This window comes from Peromyscus eremicus, chromosome 8a (assembly GCF_949786415.1).
Source record: "Peromyscus eremicus chromosome 8a, PerEre_H2_v1, whole genome shotgun sequence".
NCBI classification, from domain to species: domain Eukaryota; kingdom Metazoa; phylum Chordata; class Mammalia; order Rodentia; family Cricetidae; genus Peromyscus; species Peromyscus eremicus.
Genome location: NC_081423.1, coordinates 27,285,214 through 27,298,394, shown reverse-complemented (window position 1 = coordinate 27,298,394; position 13,181 = coordinate 27,285,214). Strand labels below are relative to the sequence as shown.

Below are 13,181 nucleotides of genomic sequence, written 5' to 3'. Positions count from 1 at the left end.
GTGAACCTTCATAGGCCTCATTACTCTGAGAGCCAATTATAAAGAAGGAAGGGGTAGTTAAAGGAAAATGCCAGGAATTCATGCCTAGATAAGGAAAGTGAGCTTGTGTGAGATGAGAATCTCCTTCTGTCCTGTCTTCTGGAACTAGAACAGAGCTCAGGACTTCCATGCTGGTTTCCAGTTGGGAAATGAGAGAGAAAAAAGAATGGGTGGGTGGGTGGGTGGGTGGATGGATGGATGGGCAGATGGATGGATAGTTGGCTGGATGGCTGGTTCATTGGCTGGTTGGTTGGCTGGCTGGCTGGTTGGTTGGTTGGTTGGTTGGTTGGTTGGTTAATTTTAAATAGAATGGGGTATGTGTGTGTGTGTGTGTGTGTGTGTGTGTGTGTGTGTGTGTGTGAGATGTAGGTCAGCACAAGATAAATTAATGAGTTGCTTAAAAGCAGTCTACTCACTGCTGCCACAGCACCTTTCCTAGGACATAACTCCTGTAGTTGGCTGCTAAAGTTCTGCAAGTACAGGACTAGCTCTCCACATTTGTGGTCTAACCTACTCTATCACTTACTTTTCTTATTGCTATGATTAACACACACACACACACACACACACACACACACACACACTGAGAAAAGTAACTTAAGGAAGGTTTGTTTGACTCACAGTTTGAGGATGTATCCATCGTGGTGGGAAAGGCATGACAGCGGAAGCTTGAGATACCCACAGCTAGAAAGCAGTAGTGAATGCTGGTGCTCAGCTTGCTTTTTTCCCACTCAGCTAAGACTCCAGGCCACCGTACCACCCACATGGAGAGTGCATCTTCCAAGCTCAGCTAATCTACCTAGAAAATCTCTCACATAGCTGCCCAGAGACTTATCTTCTAGGTGATTCTAGAGCTTGTCCAGCTGACTGACAAAATGAACCATCACACCTACTTCATCTCTCCAGACTTTGTGCTTTGTCTCTCCCGAGCTGTGCAACCTTGGGGACATTATCTCTCTCAGCTTCCACTTGCTGCCTATCAAAAGGGTGGCACTTGATTTTCACACTGTGTCAATAAGAATTTAAGATTTCAAGTCAGGTAACCTATGAGTGGCCCACACTTATACCCTTCCAGCCAGAGGAGTAATGACCTCCCCGGATCAGACATACCCTAAGCCTATACACCTGGGGCCCATAATGCTCTTTCCCCTCTGTTCCATACATTCTACTTTTATTTACTCTTGATTTTCAAAGGCACAGGGTATCAGGTATCCCAGGCTTACTTCAAATGTGCTATTAAGCCAAGGTTGGCCCGGAACTCGAAATTCTCCTACCTCCACCTCCTGCAATCTGGGATTACGAACATTCACCTCCACACTCAGCTCTGCACTGTGAGTTCTTCTAGCTCAAATGTGGATTCTCCTTTGCAAATCTGCCTCAGTGCCCCAGGGAGGAGCCATTACCTCTCTTGTGCTTTCTCTGTTCAATGCCACCCCTACTTTGTCACTCAGGACTCAGATAAGCTTAGATGTCCATCTGCCTCAGGAGACAGGGTCTCACCTCACAGAGGCCTGGCCCACAGTAAGGACTCATAACATGAAAAAAAAAATGAAATCAAAGGAAGTGTAAGGAAGGAGTGAGATTGGTCCCAACAGCTGTCCTGTAACACAAACCTTAAAAGGTCTTATTAATAAAATCAAACCCGGAGCCAGGTATTGGGGTGAACGCTGAATGATCAGAGAAACAGAACAAGCCACAGCCAACCTCACCTTGCCAATTCCTCAGCTGATCTTGTTTCCTCAGACTGGAAACCTCTGTGTCCTCATCCGAATGGATCTCAGCTAAACTGCTGCTAAAAGCCTAAAAGCTTAAAAAGGCTCTAGTTCCTGGTCCTCATGCCTTATATACCTTTCTGCTTCCTGCCATCACTTCCTGGGATTAAAGGCGTGTGTCACCATGCCTGGCTGTTTCCATTGTGACATTGAACTCACAGAGATCCAGATGGATCCCTGCCTTCTGAATGCTAGGATTAAAGGTGTGTGCTACCACTGCCTAAACTTGTGTTTAATATAGTGGCTGTTCTGTTCTCTGATCCCCAGATAAGTTTATTAGGGTGCACAATATATTGGGGGACACGATACCACCACACTGTCCAGCTTTGGAGCCAGCTGCAGTATAGACACAGAGCATTTTGACAGATTCCTTATGGATCAAATTTCAGCCAGTCTCCTAGACCTCCTCTTAGACTGACCTTGGCACTTCCTTGTGCAGTCCAGTTTTAGCAAGAATCGGGTTAATCCGGGTAGAAGTAAACTCCACCCCACTCTGTCTCTGCTTAATCAGGCATCCATCCCCCACCAGTCCCCCAAGGACATCATTACCGTGGCCTGTCTTCAACAGGCATCCTATAGAGGTGAGTGCGGCACCAACTCCCTCCACCTGTCATTTCCTCCTGATGCTTTCCTCCCACTGCCCCCTTCCCCCTTTACCTTGGCCATATATTCCCACTTGTATTTGGAGTTATGCCATCTCTCTCCTCACTGCAAAATCTCATTGCTGCCGTTTCTACTCCTGTCAAGACGGTCCTGGGTGAAGATGGTCCTGGATGAAGTCTCCTCTACCATGCTTCAACAATATCATTGGATTTTTTTCTTTAATGATGGGATAATATATACGTGAGTACATAGCACATGTGGCAGCAGCTATAAGCATCTATGGTGGTTTTTACTCTCCTCTCATGCTTCTCAGTCAACCATGTGTGTTGATTTTATAGTAAGAAACAAAACAGCAAAAACAGTCATTTAAGCAGGTGAGCTAGGGCTGGCAGGATGGCAAAAGCCATGCAAGCCTTGTGACCTGAGTTTGATCCTGGAACCCATCTAAAAGCTGGAAGGAGAAAACTGACTCCACAGAGCTGTCCTCTGACTTGCACATGTATACTGTGGCATGCACATACCCACACATACACCATGACATGCGTACAATAATAATAATAGTAGTAGTAATAATAATAGTAATAACAATAATAATAAATGCCTTAAAGAAGAATAGACAGGCAAGCTCCTGGGAGCTACACAGCGTGCCAGCTTCACCGAACATATATCTGCTGATCTGGGTGTTCCCTGGATCTCACTGCAGTGTGGCTCCGGTTGGAGGCCTGGCAGCCTTTGGATTTCTCTCACGTGACATCTGTGGTCAAAGCTTCTTTTCAGCTGCGAAGTTCATGTGGGAAAGCTGGTTGTTGTCTTCATGGTGACCTCTTTGGTAGCTGCAAGTTTTACCAACATAAGAGAGTCAGCAATGTGTCATCTAAAACACAAGCTACTGCCATGGAGTTAAGGATACAGGTAAAGGAATACCATCTTCATTTAAAAGAAATCGATTGATTACATGTATAATTAACACCTCAAAGTTTTTTTACTAGAGTAAAAATATTAGTTGGATCACCCCTGGGGCAGGAATATAATAAAGAAGTTTTAAAGAACTAAGTACCGGTAGCTGACCGGCAGGGAGAGGTAAAGCATTGGGCTGACCAGAGGAGCAACCGGGAACAGAAGCACTGCATTTCAGCTCAGTTACTTATGGCGTCCCCTAAAATTGCTTCCCTCTCTTGGGGACAAATGAAAAGACAAGGCTCTACCTTAACCTATAAGGATTGCCAAGTCTGGCCAGGAGGCAGTCGGGCTTGGGATTGGAGAGAAACAGAAACTGAGTGTTCTCCTGGGGTGCAGCCTGCAGATGTAAAGGAAGTCACTGAGTAGGGTGTGCAGCCTCTTGTGATGGGCAGAGGAATGAGTGAGGCCTTGAAGGTGTCTCCATCTGCTGTGGAGTACCTGCAGAAACAAGGCATTGATGTGCGGGTCCTCCAGACAGAGCAGGCAGTGGAGGAGTGTAATGCCTTGGTTGTCCAGGGGGTAAGAGTAGGAGGTGTTTTCCATTCCACCTGCTGATGGGACCCACAGAGGAGAGTAAAGCACTAAGCAACAACAAAAAAAGAAAAAGAAAAAAGTACCTAAGCCATCTCAGTTACTCCCATTTGTTAGCTGAGGATTTCCCTCAAAAAAACATAGCCCACGCTGGCCTTGAACTTACTATGGAGCCCAGGTTGGCACAGAAGTGGCAACCCTCTGCCTCTGCTTCCCAGCTGCTGGGACCCTGGGTGCGAACCACTGCGCCTGGTCTCAAACTGAACTCTCTAGAGCTGAGAACACACCCACAGGGAGATTGCTCTGGTTAAGACTTTGCCGGAGAAGCTCTGACCCAAACAGCTCTAAATCCCCAACTCCAGACACGTAAAGTGTTGAGTTAGGCTTTGATTTCCTGCCCGTGATGGCTGACGTCACCTTTCCCTAACCAGATTGCCTTGCAGCCCCTACCTCCAATTTTTTTTTGCTTGTTTGTTTCTGGTATCCTGAACTCTGTGAGAGGATTGAGGATCTATCGTGTGACCTACTTAGGAAAGGGTTTTCTCTTTTTCGTGGCTGGAGAGAGGAAGAGATCTGCTTGTCATTTGATTTGTCATTCGTTTTCCCCCCAAACTTTTCTTCTAGCATAAGAAGAGAAAAGAATATTTTTAACGGAACACGGTGGACCACTTTCTCATGTAGCTAAAATCCCGCTGTGGTTTTCTTGCAGCATGGGCAACTAAACCACTACCACAGCTGACCCTCATCCGTATTCCCTCTCTAGCCTCCCTCCCCTCTTTCCTCCACTCCTCTTCTCCTTGATTCTTATTCCTTCTTTGATCCCGCAGCTTCTCCCCTCCTTTCAAGTCAGTCGCTCTCTGTTTTTGCTAACCTTTTTCAGGTTCTCACGGGCTGTTTTTTCCTGGAGCTTCCTAAGTAACTAACATCCTAACTAATATGAGACACGGTGTGAGTTACTTCTCTTATTACTGTGACCAAATTATCTGACAGGAAGACACAACTTATGGGAGGGAGGGCTTGCTTTGGCTTACGGTTTGTGGGGAACATTGGTCATGGAGAAGAAGACATAGGGACAGGAAGCTCCATGGTGGCGGGTGTGTGCTACTGGGACCCATATCTGTGTGTGTGTGTGTGTGTGTGTGTGTGTGTGTGTGTGTGTGTGTACAAGCATGCCACAGCATGCATGAGTCAGAGGACAACTTTCAGGACTCAGTTCTCTCCCTACACCATATGTGTTCCAGGATTGAACTCAGGTCTTCAGGCTTGGTGGCAAGCTCTTTTACCACTGAGCCAGTTCTAAGGCCCTTGAGTCAAGTCTTTACCCAAGACTTCCTGGTTTACTTCAACATCTCTCAATGAGCGCTTTTACCTTTGCAAACTCACATTTGTGTAAGAGTCAGGTCCTGTCCATTTCTGACTCTCTCAAGCAAATTTTGTTTTGTTTTGTTTTGTTTTGTTTTGTTTTGTTTTGTTAATAGAACATTTCTATAGATACCAATTTACTTAAGATGCCCCAGAACCAAACAGCCCTGTTCGTTCCAGCTTTGTCTCTGAACTTCCTTATAGTTGCCATCTCTTAGACAGGGGATCCGTGCCTCCATTGCATCTCCTAGACAGAAGGTTGTGCTGTGCTTCTGTTGTTACATGCATGACCACAGTGCAATACCCTGGGCTACTTATCCTTCCACATCCAGATCCCCTATCTTCTGAACAATGATCCCAAGTAGGAGAAGGCCTCTATTCATGAACTATTACACATCACACAGTACCACACTGTGCCTAACACCTAGACAAGGAAACATCAGAATAATGCTAAGAAATCTAGTCTCTCCGCAGGCCATGTTACCATTTTGTCAAAATGCCCTTAATAACAGATGATTTCAAGCTTGTGATAGCTGAATTAAAAAGTGTCTGGTGGATGAAGTCTACCAAAGGCTCACAGTTAGCACCACAGGCACATGGCCCCACTCTGTGCCGAGGAGCTCATCCACATTATCGCCTTTAATCTTCCTAAGAACCCTGGGGGCATGGGAGAGACTTGTCATCGGCCTCATTTTCCAGATGTGAAAGCTGAAGTTCAGAGAGTGAGAGGCGTGTGAGGATCCACAGTCAGCTCTTCCAGGCACCATCTATATACCAGATGTTAAGAGGTGCTGCAGATATGGGAATGAGCAAAAGAAACACAGTCCCCCCCCCCACACACACACACACTTTGATTTAGTAACGTCTCAGACAGACAAATATCAGCTGCTTATGAGCCTTAGTGAGGAAAGAAAATGAACTGGTGAGCTAGAGGAGACAGGGTGCCGAAAATCAAAGTAAGGGAATGTGGGGGAAACACTCCATGTTCGTAGACTGACATTCAAGTGACTTGGAGCTGCCCTGCAGCGATCTCGAGGACCACTAATGCAAAGGTCCTAAAGTGAATTTGTATTTCAGGTGGCTGTCACATATAATGACAGTAGAGTGGAAAGAAGGAGAGGTGACATATGGTGTCAGATAGGAAGATGGCATCTTGCAATGCCTAACACCATGATGAAGAGGTTTGAGTTTTCTCTAAGGGAAGGCAAAAAGTTGCTGGAGGGCTCTGAGAAGGAAAAATAATATGATCTGGCTTCTGTTCATAAAGACCTCATTGGACGAGGCATGGCTATTGCCCATGATCCCAGTATTTGGGATGTGGAGGCAGGAGGCTCCAGGCCCACCCACATTAACCCATTTCCCCTAATAAGCCTCCACTTCCTTAAGTTTCCACAAGCATACAAAACAATAACACTAGATGGGAACAAGTGTTCAAACATGTGTGCCTATGAGGGACATTTTACATTCAAACCTCAATAGACCTGTTATCAAAGAAAATTAAAACGTGGAAACTAGGGATAAAGCTCAGTTGGTGGTGGAGTGTTTGTCTAGCACAGACAAAGCCTTGGGTTTGATCCTCAACCTACATAAACCAGATGTGTTGGTACACATCTGTGATTCTAGCACCTAAGAGATAGAAGCAGGAGTATAAGAAACTGAAGATCATCTTTGACTACATAGTGTGTTGTTGGTTGTTGTTGTTTTTTTTTTTTACTCTTTTGAGAGGCCCACCACCCAGCTCCCAAATAAATCACACACAGAGACCTATTCTTACTTATAAATGTCCTGCCTTAGCTTGGCTTGTTTCTTGCCAGCCTTTCTTGAATTAGAACAACTATTTTTGGCCTCAGGACTTTTTATCTTTCTCTGTTCCTTTTTCTTTCCTTATTACTCTGTGTCTGGCTGCGTGACTGGGTGGCTGGCCCCTGAAGTTAAAGGCTAGACTCACCTACCTCATGAGACCAAATTCTGGAGATCCAGTAGGAAGACTTGTCTAGAAGAATAACCAATAACCGGGAACTCCAACAGCATGGGCAGTGAGCCTGAGATCCACAAGCCTGTAACACAGAATGAGGACAGGATTTCAGAACTCTCTGAAGAAGGCAAGACATGGGTGGGAAACTAATATTTATGGAGTCCTTATTATATCTTCAGAAGTAAGCTAACTGTTTCTCTGTGTTATCTTATCTAATTGTCATGGCCCTTTGAGGCTGATCCATTGGACCACTAAGAAAACCAAGGTTTGGAAAGGTAAAATCATGTCCCCAAGTTCTCGAGGCTCACAAACAGCAAAGCTTACAACCAGCTTTGTGAGTCCCCCAAATCACTCAACCCCAAATCAAGCCACTTCTTGTGTGTTTTGTCCTTTGATCTACACTATACAGACTGGAAATGTGGGTCTCAATATTCAGTGGCTACAATAAGCTCCATTTTCTCCAGTGGTTTCTGCTTTCACTCTCTTTTTCATACATTGACTTTCCAATTAACGGCAGAGCCATTCATAAATGTAGTGGGGAACCCTGGCTGTGACTTTGCTTCTTTTCAGAGAGCAATGGCTCTTTAAGGCTGATGAAGTCTAATGCTTGCCGTAAATCCAGGAAAGAAATGAATGAGCACTATTTAAATTGCCCAAGCCTGGAGTCAGACCATGGGAGAGACCCAGGAGCTACCTCGACAGCATCATATTATCTGTCACTGAGAAGGGAGCCAGCAGTTAGCCAGGCAATCTAGACTGACCACAGTAACATCTCAGGGAGAGGAAGTCATGATAGTTTTTGGTTACCCGGAAGCTGGCGCAAGTTATTGCTGAGTTCTTTGGCTTTTGTGTCATGAAAGAAACTGATTTGATCAACGACACTGCTGCTGTCTAATTAGCAAGCATAGCCACCCTCCTGCATCAGTTCCACAGAGATTAAACTTGGAATCCTGACTGCAGACCAGTGTTTGCAGCCAAATGCCGCAGTCCCTGACATCCTCAATCCATACCAAGTTTCCCTAGAGTCAACCACAATGGACAATGGCTCTGTAGCCCAGAGCTGGAGGTACCTTTTCAAATATCCAACTAGCTGGGCTGTTGCTTGGATTCTAATGGCTCCATCAGGGGAGGGGGTGAGAAGGTGCAGTGTCAATGACACAGACACCAGAAGTCCATTGAAGGTAAATAACAAACTCATTTATTCAATAACAGGGAAGGCCTTATATACCCTCCTCCCAGCACCCAGTCTGTGTGGTAGTCCTTCATTGGCTGGGCACGATCAGGAACTCCAACAGTGACAGTGACTAGGAACTCTGACAGCGACCCTTGCTAGGCCCTCAGGCAGACTCCAGGTTGGCTCTTAAGGAGTATGTTAGGTGCATGCCTTGGCAACGGGTCTGAGCCAATTTCCTTGACCCTATGGGCCTGTCCTATTACACTGAGCCTCTAGAATACACAGCTCGCAAACCAGATGGCTTTGTGATAGCCCTGAAGGTGAAGGAGTCTCCCTTCTCCATAAGTGCCACCCAACCACCTGAACTAAGCATGTTTGCCCTTCTTGTTTGTAACTCCAGCCCTCTGGAGGTTGAGGTGGGACAATTGAGGGTTCAATTGCCCATCCTAGGCAGTCAGCAAAACACTGTTTCAAAAACACAATACAAAATAACAAAATTCATTTGTATTTCCCACATTCTCAACAAGAAAAGAAGGCACAGCTCTCATTTTGTTTGTTTGTTTGTTTGCTTGCTTGTGTGTGTGTGTGTGTGCATGTGTGTACACATGTGCATGCACGCTTACACATGTGTGAGTATGAAAGCAAAGAACCTCGGGTGTTGTTCCTCAGGCACCATCCACTTTTTTTTTTCCCTTATGATAGACTGTCTCCTTAACTTTCTCCAAGCAAGCTAAGATGGCTGGCCAGTAAGCCCATGGATTCTAGACTTCCCAAAGATGGAGCTGCAAGTGTACACCACCACGCCTAGATATTTTTCTTACATAAGTTCTAAGGATTAAACTCAGGCTTTGGGGCTTGCAAAGCAAGATTATTACCGATTGAGCTATCTTCCCCCAACCCTTTGGTTTTGGTTACTTGCTAATCATGTGTAGCTGGAGTTTTCTCCAGTCCTACCTGGCCCATGATCAGGACAAATCTCTCTCACCCACCAGTCCTACAGCCGCTTAGACCCAACCGAGTAAACACATAGGGACTTTTTTTTTTTTTCCGAGACAGAGTTTCTCTGTGTAGTTTTGCACCTTTCCTGGAACTCACTTTGTAGACCAGGCTGGCCTCAAACTCACAGAGATCCACCTGGCTCTGCCTCCCGAATGCTGGGATTAAAGGCATGTGCCACCACCACCCGGCCACACAGAGACTTATGTTGTTTACAAACTGTATGGCCGCAGCAGGCTTCTTGTTATCTAATTCTTATATCTTAAATTGACCCATATCTATTAGTCTATAAGTTGCCACGTGGCTTGTGGCTTACCCGTACCTTACATCTCACTTTTCATGGCAGTGGCTGGCAACATCTCTCTGACTCAGCCTTCCACTTCCCAGAATTCTCCTCTCTCCTTGTCCCACCTATACTTCCTGCTTGGCTACTGGTCAACCAGTGTTTTATTTATTAACCAATCAGAGAAACACATTTAACATACAGAACATCCCACAGCAATCATGTGTGCATACATGCAGGCATGTATATCGAGGTCAGAGGACAACCTTGGGTGTTGGTCCTCACCTTCATCCTTGTCTGGTGTCTTTCTTTTGTTGTGTGATATTTTGTTTGTGTTCTGACAAATAAAGCTTGCTTGGAATCAGAGGGTAGAGCTAGCCACTAGTTAACCATAGAGGTTTGGAGGACTGTAGAGAGAGGGACAGGAAGTGGTAAGGCAGGGCTGATACAGGATCTCAGCCCCTTTGGACTGGAGGAATGGAAGAGGAAGGAAGCAACTGTGGCTGCTCTCCTGCTTCTCTAATCTTTCATATTTTTACTCCAATATCTGACTAATAGTTTTTATTGATAAGATTAATTAGATTTACACTTCATTCTTTTCCTTTTGGGGGATGCTAAGTATTTAAACCACAGCCGCAAGTCTACTAGGCAAGCACTCTAAGCACTGAGCTCTGGACCAAAACCATCTGTTGTTTGAGAGAGTCTCTTATTATTTGCTGCTTTATATATTAGGCTATCTAGACCAAGAGCTCTGAGGATTCTTCTGTGTCAGCCTCCAATCTCACATAGGAGCACTACTATTACAGATCATCATGTCCTATGCCCAGCTTTTATGTGGGTTTAGGGGATTCGAAGTCAGGTGCTCCCATTGAACAAAAAGCACTTCTGCCCACTGAACATGGCTGTGGTTTCTTGAGACAGGCTCTCATGGAGCCCAGGCTGGACTCAAGACTTGCATGACCTTGAGTTCCTGGACCCTCCTCTCTCCCCTCCTGAGTACTGGAATTATAGGCATGTGCCATTCTGCCTGGCTACAGATTTTCAATTTCCAGCCAGGCCTGGCTTCACACACATTGTATCCCAACATTCAGGATGCAGAGACAGGAGGATCTCTGTGAGTTCTGGGCCATCCAGAACCATGCAATGAGACCCTCTCTCAAAAACAAACTGACAACAAACAAAAAAACTCTCCTTTTCTTCATAAGAAAAGGAATCTGCCCCCAAGTAGTCAAAGTCATGGCACATTTCTCAGCAATGACTCGTCATTTTTTTTTCATGAATTGATTTTATTAAGTTAGTTTTGTCTTATTGCAAAAAGCTACATGTGTTCATTACAAAAAATTTAGAAGATACAGGAAAGCAGAAAGATCATAAAAACCCATGCCCCAAGCAAAGCCACTGAGAAGCCTAGAACATTTATTGAGCCGTTTTTTTTGTGGAATATCATACGTGCTGACTTCCAATCTCCCCAGTGTCTTTCCACACCACAAACATTTTAATATAATATTTTATTAATGTAATTAACTCTGAGAATTTCATACAAGGTATTTTTATCATATTCACCTGTGACTCCTTCCCCTAAGTCCTCTCAGATCAGCCCCTCCCAATTTCATTGTCTTTTTTAAATTTATTTTTTAATAACAGCAGTTCTAACTTGTGGCGCCCATATACTCATAAATGTAGGGTCCAACGGTGTGTGGTTGACCTAATAGTGACCACACCCTTCGAGAAAACCAAATCTCCCTCCTCCAGAGGCTATCTGTCACCAATAGCTCCTCAGAGAGGGGTGAGGACTCATGAGCCCCTCCACCTCTGTGCTAGAATGCTGAGTGGCTTAATCTTACTCAAGTCATATGCAAGCAGCCACGCTGTTGAGCTCATCAGTACAGTAGTCCTGTCATGTGCAGAAGACACTGTTTAACTACAGTCCTCTCTGGCCCCTGGTTCTTACCATCTGTCTTCTCCCTGTTACACAATGGAGCCTTTGTGGTAGAGGATGTCCCATTTGTGGTTGAGTATGCCACTGACGCATAGTCTCTGCACTTTGATTAGCGGCGAGTTTCTGCACTGCTCACCTCCCACTGAACAAAGACTCTTCTCTAATGAGATCTGAGAGGTGCACTGATTGGGGAGTATAGAGCTATAACTACAGAAGGTAGTTTGATAGGCTGTACATTTAGTAAAATAATAGAAGGTTTGCCTCTGGCGCCTGTGAGTTCCACGACCATGGGTTCTTAGCCAGATTTGCAGTACCAGGCACAGATTTCCTCCTGTGGGATGGACTTTCATTCAGAAAGCAGTTGATTCCCTTTGGAACATGTGTCACTGTTGCATGCATGGCCCGTCTTGACACCCTGGTCTTTATTGCAGTTCACAGGGTTCATAGATGGAGAAGACTGTTGATAACTTTTCCCCCAGCCACCTACATAGAACCTTCTAGTGCTATGATAACTAGCCAGTGAATAGGAAGCTTCCTAGTTAATATCAACTCAGTTTTTCCATGCCAAGTGAGCTATGTATGTGGTGTCTTCAGCAATAAGATTTCATCAAATTCTGGTTGGCAACCAAGACCAGTGGTGGGTACCTGTATTGTTTGGAGGGTTCCAGGATATCCTGAGCAACAATTTGAGGTGAGACTGGGCTTTTGCTTAGCAATCTATGGCTTCTGGGAGAAGGATTATTCATTGTGTAAGAATACATATACATATGCATATGTGTGTATATATATATGTGTATATACATATATAGAAAACTTATAAAATATATACACACTTTTCTGATCATACTCACTTCATTAATCTTAACTGGTTAAATGCCATATATCATTAGGCCAATTACTTATGTCACAGTTTTGAAGTTGGTTCCAATTTTAATCATTATAAATAACATGGCTATCAAATTTTTGCATACAAATAGTAACCAATATTTACTGATTCTCTCCATCCACTGTGTGGGTCCCAGGTATTGAACTCAGGTCATCAGCCTTGGCAACAAGTGCCTTTACCCTCACTTGCAGAGTTTTGATGCTTTGGATGCCATACTACATGTTTCACATGTATATTTTCATTTAACCCTCCAAAGAGCTCCACGGATAAATAATATCTCCATTTCGTAGATGAGGAATATATAGCTTAGAGAGATCGACTTCCCCATAGAGATAGAGACAATAACTCTAAATTTTAACCTGTCAGTCTAACTCCAGAGTTAACAACAGTAGCTGCTAAGACACATTCTCAGAACTGCAATTCCAGAGAAGTCGAATACATAATACTTTAAAGCTTTTCAGTCATCTCTCTCAATTTCCCTCCAGAAATCATGAGCCAATTTATACTCCCACAATCAGTGCATTCTATTCTGTTCCACTTGCATCCTCACCAACACTATTAGCTTCGAATTGTTCGTTAGAGAGATGGAGCCCATTCTTCTTAGTGCTTGGCCCCGCGTGTGGACAAGCCAGCTCTTGATTGAAACCGTGATTTTCTTTAA

The 13,181-nt window shown here is 44.6% G+C and overlaps 1 protein-coding gene and 1 pseudogene across 1 annotated transcript in view; both read left to right on the top strand.

Annotated features, from left to right (window-relative positions):
• Positions 1 to 13,181, top strand: part of Adra1b (adrenoceptor alpha 1B) — a 58,276-nt gene that overhangs the window by 20,086 nt on the left and 25,009 nt on the right. The window lies entirely within an intron of this gene.
• LOC131915963 (mth938 domain-containing protein-like) lies at positions 3,561 to 3,929 on the top strand (annotated as a pseudogene).